Source organism: Elephantulus edwardii, unplaced genomic scaffold (genome assembly GCF_000299155.1).
Source record: "Elephantulus edwardii isolate Elephantulus edwardi_28Jun2011 unplaced genomic scaffold, EleEdw1.0 scaffold00128, whole genome shotgun sequence".
Taxonomy (NCBI): Eukaryota; Metazoa; Chordata; class Mammalia; order Macroscelidea; family Macroscelididae; genus Elephantulus; species Elephantulus edwardii.
The window spans coordinates 2577336-2586178 of record NW_006399878.1 but is presented as its reverse complement, the minus strand read 5'-3'; positions in this window follow the sequence as shown (position 1 = coordinate 2586178).

Sequence of the window (8843 nt, the reverse complement as noted above, 5' to 3'; positions counted from 1 at the left end):
TGCCAAAACTCAAGCCAGGTAGGGTGTTTTCTTTCTGCTGGATGATACAGGTAGAAAGTGCCATTATAAGTCACCAGATGGCATCTCCTGGAGACTCTGTTGTTGTTGTTTTTATTATTGTTGTGTACTGTCCCCATAGCTGACCCTCCAGTAGATTTTCAGAGGTAGTTACATTGCACAAGAGGAGATTGCCCATCTTTCTCCCATGGAGCAGCTGGTGGATTCAAACTGTGTACCTTTTATTAGCAGTTCATTTCCTTATTGTTAAACCACCCTGAGTACTCTTTAAATCTGAAGCCGTCACGTGCTGTGAAGGATATCCCTGCTCAACCCAGTCAGAGACTCCATTTGAGGCTCTTCATGCTAGAAAATGAAGGTGCTTCTTGCCAGGGAGCTCATGCAAGAATGTGGAGCTGAGGCACATGCTGGAAGAACTAGATACTAATGGGCATCCTTGCTTTAAAAGTCAACTTAAAATTAGCCAGTCAAGATTTCCAGATCACATAAGTGGTGAAATGATTCCTACTGTTTTCCATTATTACTCAATTTTTCTGCCTGCTTCAGGCACAGAATTCACTCCTTTTTCCCCCAAATATGCAGTACTCCAGTGACATACTCGACCTTAATAATGTGCAAAGAGGGAAAGAAAATAAAAGGATACAAAAAGATAAAATTCTCTTCTTCTGATATTAGTCTCCTCAGATGTTTAAAGGGTATTTAGCCCAGTTTGAAAGTTCATATCTAATTGTCACTGATGTCTTTTTTGGAGACATTTAGGAATATTTCCCCTTTAAATTAATTAGCACTTTAAATGTCATTTGTTTTCAGATGACTGTGTTAAAGGTATTAATACAAACCACTAGTGGTAGACAAGAATATTAGTGGTTAGGAGAAAATATTTTGGCCAGATACATGGTTATTATAAATTCCAGTCTAAAAATTTTTAAAGTATAAACAGTTTTTAATATATAAGATTCTCCAGAAACGCTACATTTTATATCATAGCATTCTGTGATAGGAAACTATTTAGCTAGAGTGTATTTTACTTCTTAAATACTTGTTGCAAAAAAGGAAATGGTTCAGTACGTGAGATGAGAAGCTAAAGATGATTCTGTGGGTTACATTCCCTGGATACTTGTGGTGAATGTTACACGCATGCCAGTAGACCAGATTAATTGAGAGTCCAAGAAAGCATTCACTTTTCTAACAGTTCTCCCAAAAGCTCAGTTATCTTATGGATGCCATTAACAAAAAATTAAAAATAGGTTGTGATTCTCTAACCAAGAGTTTATTGCGATTAAATATCAAATAGATAGGGAGTCTGTTTCTTGCTGCTGTGTTACAGTATCCTTGACATGATAATCAGTGCCAGCATTCCACAGTTCCAGGGTGCACATGGTAAAATCAGAAATTTTGAATTCTCTTTCAAGCTGCATGTTTAACTCGAGAGGAGGAGTGATAAGCAAGTGGTGAAATGTTTTTGTAAGCACTTTCAGCATAACTAACTCCTCCAGGTGATGGCAGAACACTGAGAACCCCCTCCATGCTAAAATAAATCTAAAATAGCCCTTCACACAGGAAACACAAGGAATTGGAGACGTGAATATTGAACTATTCTACTGGAACAAAACCAGGAAATTTATTTCAAATATGATAGGCAGCTAAAACTTAAACCCACAATGTTCAGTTAGGAGGAGAATTTGAAATTTTTTTCTGCATTAAAACCCTACAAACACAAACATGTATTTAAAAAATAGTTGGTGACTGCTTTTTTCCCCCTGTGAAGACTCAGATGAGTATGTGTGTTTGAATGTGTGTGTTTACACACATTGACATGTTTATGTGTGGGTGTATATATCTGTGTGTATACATGTATTTCAAATGTATAAGTAAGGTGGGTCTGTGTTGGGCTTTGGAATAGATATTTTTATGTGGATCAAAACCTCAACTGATGTGGAGAAAACAAATGTTTTATATTGATAGATATGCTTATACAAAATTTTTAGAGTTTAAACTATTTTGAGATATATGATCATTTTATATGTATATTTTCTATAGATAGTCTTTAAGAAAGAGATATTTATAATGTTTCTAGTATGAAATCACTAAACCCTAGGACATTTTAATAGGTGCTTTATAATCTAGAGGATAGTAGGGGGCCTTCAAGTATTTCTGTTTATTTGTTTCTGATGCACCTTTTCGGACATATCTGCCTTGGTATGTGTTTATTAAGGAAAGCCAGTACTATTAACTCTTTATCACCTTTATTCATATATTTGGATTCGTAACCTTTTGAATAAAAACGTTCTTTTCACCTAGGATTCTCAAACTGCTTGTTGTTATATATTTAACTAATAAATTATCAAAATATTAAGACCTCTCCATAAATTAAAAAAAAAACCATATACATAGTCATTTAATTATCATTAAGTAAAATAGCTTAATTTTTTTTTAATTTAAAATTACGTTAGGAAATATGCTCTCTTGGCATTTCCAGTGAGAAACTTATCAGGAGCTTTCTTTTATATTCTTATTTTTTAAAAAGGGCAGGGGGGAAATGATTGTGAGTTATACCACATAACACTTGCTGTGCCTCTGAGAGCTGAAAAATGGATAGAATAACAAAAAAATTAATACCTTTGAGTTGTGGAGTTGGAGAAGAACACTGAATATATCCCATGGATTGCCAAAACAACAGATATGTCTTGGGAAAAGTGCAGCCAGAGTCTTCCTTGGAGGCAAAGATGGTCAAATTTTGTCACACATACTCCTTGTATGTTGCTGGGAAAGGCTATTCCTTGGAAAGGGACATCATGATATGAAAGGTAGAATATGGTCAGCGAAAGAGGGGGAGACCCTCAGCCAGATGAATGGACACAGTAATCGCGGCAGTGGACTCAAGTGTGTCAGGGATGATGAGGATGGCACAAGATAGGACAGAATTCACATCTGTTGTTCATCGGGTTGCTAGGACTTGGTCTTAACTTGACGGCACCTAACAGCAACAACGATAGGTATTGTTGGCTGTGTAAACCTTTTTTAAAGAAACAAACAAACAAACCGTAAAGGCAGTGCAAGCCCCTACATTTAGGAATGCTAATTCAAACTTAAAAGCATTTTAAATTTATACATACCAAAGTATATGTTATGGTTTAATCACATCCAGTTGTACCCCCACGTCCAAGAAATGTCACATACTCACTCTAATTGCTGTGGAGTAAAAAACCGGCCCAGCTGACTCCAGCAGTTTCCAAAGCTATGAATCCTACAGAAGGTCGCCCAGCTTTCCCCCAAAGCCACTGATGGATTCAAACTACCAGAAAGGCACAGCATTTTGGGCTTAGCAGTGCAACTCCCTACAGACTATGTCACTAACTTCTTAATCACCCACAGCCCATTCACCACCCCAGAGATTAAATTAAGCAAATGAAAGACAAAACATTATTTGTGATATATACCGTAAGGAAAAATTAATGTTGGTATACAAAACTTTCCTGTGACTCACCATAAATAATGCTGAGTCCAACTCCTGTAGGACAGGGCCCACACAGCTTCCACGACTAACTCATGAGGGAGGCCGGCTGGCTCCACTGGGCTGATAGGGAACTCCCCACCTGTAATCAGCCACATGCTCAAACCCCTTTGTAACCACATAGCAAGAGCCATTTCAAAATTACTTTCCTTTCAAAGAGGTAAGCATCTTCTAATGCTTATACTTAAAGAACTTTGTGTTAAGTAGTATTCACAATACAAAGTCTCTTGAGTGTGTGTGGGTAGTTAAAGTGTTTTGAGTTAGAATCTCTTTTAATCAAATAGTTTTCTAAACTTACTTGAATGCTAGGAATTGAGAATAAGGACAAGTAATATCCTTACAATACCAGTAAGGACAAGATTAGCCTCCTTTTCTCTTAAATGAGGTTAACACCACTTTGGCAACGTTTAGAGATTAAAACCAATGAAGCTGTGCCAATATCTCAGCTCTCCTTCCCCTATGATACTGCGTGCAGGAGCCTGATTTCTGATAAGTTTCAGGTGACTTTTAGCTTGCACCAAAAAAGCAGTTTCCACAGAAATCTGAGAGGCTGGGTTTTAACTGTATCCCATGGATTATTAAAACACATGATTAGTGTGATCTTTTTTTTCTCAAATCAGCTTCTTCATACCAGTGCCAAAGCAGTCACCTCCATACACATTTTACTTTCTAATGATCCGTAACAGACCCTGATATATCAAGAGATAAAATAACCATGTTTTTTAAAATATTATTTTAAAAATATTTTAATAAATTTTTTTTAAGTCATATTCTTAAATAACATAAATGTGACGTTTAGCTAAGCATAGTAAGCATTGCTTAAGTGGCTTTCTGGTTTCTGCACTGAGTCGCCTAATCTGTCAGGTGGCGGGTGTTTGGTTGCTAGTTTTTGTAATATTTATTGTTGTTTAAAGTATACAGTTTAGCTTTTTGGTTATAAGTACAGTTTGTTTGATCCAGTTGACAAGTCCATTTTCTAGGAGGACAGTATTTATTGGGACCGACACTTTGATCAAATCTGTGGGCATTACAGGTTCCTGGGCCAGGCTGCAAGCAAATTGAGCATCTGTAGCTACACTTGTTGAATGCAGACTTGTTAATAAAGTGGGGAGATAAGCAGTAAAAGACTTCAAATAGAAGTAAAGTAGTTTGGGGTCTTTAATGTCATTTTTTTTTAATGCCAGGATGACATTAGTGTGAATGAAAAGGACTGAAGAAACATTGCTGGTTTATGTAAAGAGTGGCTGTTCCCTGCATGCGCACGCGCGCACACACACACCCGGCCTGCTGCAGTCCGTGTACATACACACACGGTTTGGCCTGCTACAGTCTATGCATGCACATACTCCAACAAGTGCTGGGCCAGTATCTTGCTGGTAAGAGACTTGTGCTATCAGTAAGGCTGGTTTTCCTGAGCCAGTTCTGGTTGAGGACTTCATTTTTAAAACGATTGCTTTACCACTATGAAATACTTTCTTTTTAAAAAAAAATGGGACCATGTTTTTGTATTTTTTTTTCTCTTTAAATTTTGAGTTGTAATAATGTAGTGTACCAGTTGCCTTCCAGGGGACTGGATGAAGGTGCTGCCGCGATTTGTTTCGCGATTGTCTCCAGAGTCGCCATCATGACTGTTTGCTTATTCCTGGAATAGCCACTGTGCACACCCACAGATTTCACTGACAGCGGGGAGGAGAAAAAGACTGCCCATTTTCAATACCAAGGGACTCAGATGGAAAGAGATAGGCGGATCGCTGGGGTGAATTGCTACCATGCATCAAATGGTTTGGAGAACACTGAAGAAGCATTATTCCTATTGGTGAAAAATTCCTTTTTGCCGATTCCTTTACATTATTCCTTATGGTCACCTTCTGTTACTACAGAAGCCTGTGATGACAAAAAAAAGTATATACATATGCACTTACACTAAAAAGCATCCATTTTATAACTTAACTAATCTAAAACTGAGGTTGGGAGGGAAAGAGACTTTACAGCTCAGGAACTTGTTAATTGGTTCTAATAAGCTCAAGGAAACATCACAAATTAAAAAACTGAATATTCAGGTTACTAAGGCATATTGAGCAGTAGAAGGGTGGGCATTTTCCCCCCTGTGCAATTAATTCACTGCCTCTGAAAACCTGCTGGAGGGTCAGCTATGGGTCAGTTATAATTTTACGGTATGCAACAAGGCCGACTGAGACAGGATGGCTGGCTTGATCAGGCAGATCAGGCAAGGTGGTGGTCTGTGGGTTGCTGTGAGTTGGAGTTAGCACTTGATAGCACCTAACAGCAACTAACAAAAGTTGAAAACTAAAACTGCAAATCACAAGCAAAGCAGCAGCCGATTATCTACCAGTGGACAGTGTTGTCAGGGTACCATTCTGTCCCCTTTCCCGTGAACCTCTTTCCATGCTAGACCACACAATCCTCAGCAATACTTACCATCAGTTTTCATCATAGTGATAAAGGAGCATTTCTTAGATTATTTAAGTACCACCATCAAAACTGTTTTCTTAAAATTTACCTTGGATTACAACCATTTTTGCTACATTATTAATAACTACCTGAGCAGATTAAAACAAGCTTGGAAGCAAGCGGGAGTGGCATCCACTTCTAAAATGCAAGCTAACAGAAGTTAAACAAGTGTTCAGGTCTTTCGTTCATAGGGTTGCTTTGGGTCACCTACAACGCGACGGCACTTAACAGCACAGAGCTCAGTTGGCCTAGTAGACAGAAAGTGATGCTACCAAGCCAAAGATGGGTGACTAATCCGCGGCCCTCAGGCCTGATTTTAATTGGTTTTGGTCAAACATTCTTCCAGGTCATATAGCCCTGGTGAGTCCACTTGCTGTACAGAGGTAACTCATGGTTGCTGTGAAGCTGAACACTCTGACACTGATGTGTGAAATGTGATAATGGCTACCCATGGTGGAGCTCCCTGATTCAAACAAGCTTGGAAGCAGGAGTGGCATCTGCTTCTGAAATAGCTTACTTCTGGAAACTCTATGAATCTGGAGAAAGGATGAAAGTTACACAAGTGTTCAGGTCTTTTGTTAATAGGGTCACTATCAATTGCCGACGACTTGACGGCACTTAACAACAACAAACAACCTGAACAGAAACCTTTTTTCTCTCTCTTTTTTTATCTACTACATTAGTTATTGCTGTTAAGTTCCCAAACACTACTTACCACAATATAATAGGTAAACTCCAGACAATTTGACAAAATCAGTTACTGGGAAAACACCAGCCTATTATGGGTATGGGATGGGGATTGCACTGCCCCATATTCAGAGACGTGCTGTCTGGCCCTTTGTGGATAGTGCCACCCCTGAGCAGGTCATGGGGATACGTGTTCTGCAGCCGTCCTGAACCTGACAAGCATTGTCTCTGACAGAGCTCCCTGTCCAAATTATGTCCTGTGTTAACAGAACCTGCCCTTGATCAGCAACCCCTGTGAATTTGGCACTAGGCATGTACTACACCAATACTTGAAGCTGCACATTACCTCTTGAAACCAGTGTAATGCATCTTCTCTGACCATCTCTGGGTTAGCAGTGCCTGTCCCTGGCAGAAAGATCCTGTGGTTCTACCACCAGAGGCAGCTCAACCCTACACTTGGAGGTGTACATACTTTTCCAACTAGGACAGACAAGGCTACCTGACAGGATGCCCCTGTGGCTCTTGCACCAATGGGAGGCCTTCCCCACATTTGGAAACACCATCAGTGTTGAGATTAAAGACATTCTTCTTTCAAATTAGAACCAAACAGAAAGTCCTTTATCATCGCCACTATTCAATATTGTATTAGAAGTCCTAGGCAGCGCAATAAAGCAAGAAAAGCCGTGCAAATTGGCCAAAAAGGAAGTAAAACTATGTGCAGGTGACATAATTATTTCTATTTAAAAAATCTCAAAAGATAAGTAAAATTACTGGAACGGAAAGTCCCTCAAAGTAGCAGAATACAAGATCAGTCAAATTCCTATCTAATTCAGATCCATTCTTCATAGGGTGACTATGCATGGTAGTTGACTTGTGATAGCACTTAACAACAACAAAATGAACTCTAGAAAAAAAAAAATAGGAAACCAATACTGTTTACATTCACCACCTACAAGGTAAATAGTTACGGGTAGATAAATATAATCAGAGCTTATTTTTTTTAAAAAACAACCCATACTAAGAAAACTACTAATTTAGTAGAGTGGCAGATAAAAGATCATTACCCAAAACTCAGTGAGATTATAGCAATAAAGAGAACTCAGAAAAGGAAACCAAGAAAGCAATACCATTTACAATAGCCAAGCACAAACTGAGATACTTGGGAGTGAGCATAACTAGAGACACAAAAAGACCTATACAAAGAAATCTACAGAACATTTCTGCAAGACACAATAAAAGACCTAAAGGAATGGGGGAAATGTGCCCTGTTCATGGAGAGGAAAACTCAATATTGAAACTCAATGTTGTCATTGAAAATGACAATCTACCAAAAGCAATCTACATATTCAATGCAATCCCAATACAGATACCAAATTCCTTTTTCAAGGAGATCGAAAGGGAAATTGTCGAGTTTATTTGGGAGAGGAATGAGAATGAGACCCTGAATAAGCAAAGCACTTCTGAAAAACAAAAATGAAGGGGAGACATAGCATTCTCTGACCTCAAAACACTGAGATAGTAACCAAAACAGCATAGTACTGGTACAATAACTGGCACATAGACTAAGGGAACAGAATTGAGAACCCAGAAACGGATTCAGCTATCTAACAAGGAAATAAAACCTATCAAATAGGGAAATGACAGCCTCTTCTACAAACGGTGCTGGCAAAACTTGACTTTCACCTGCAGAAAGCTGAAACAGGGCACACATCTCACACCATACACAAAAATCAACTAAGGTGGATCAGAGACCTGGATGTAAAGCCCCAAACCATAAAGTTCATCAGAGACAAACTGAGATCAAGCTTAGATGTCCTGGTCTATAGTATAAAGAGACTGCCAAATACAGCCAGAAATGCTAACTCTGAAGAAAATAAAATTTATGAATGGGACCTTCTAAAAATTAAATCCCTGTGCACATCAAAAACTTTCTCCAACAGAATGAAAAGAAAACCTACTGATTGGGGGGGGCGGGAATTTGGCAATACCATTTCATACAAAGGTTTCATATCAAAAGTTTACAAAATCCTATAGGGCCTCCTCCAGTTCTACAGGACACGTCACCTTCCCTTGGAGACAGTACAACTAAACTTAAGAGACACTGGTCAAAAGAAAAAAAATGTCAGCAGTTGACGTGTTTGGAATCACAGAA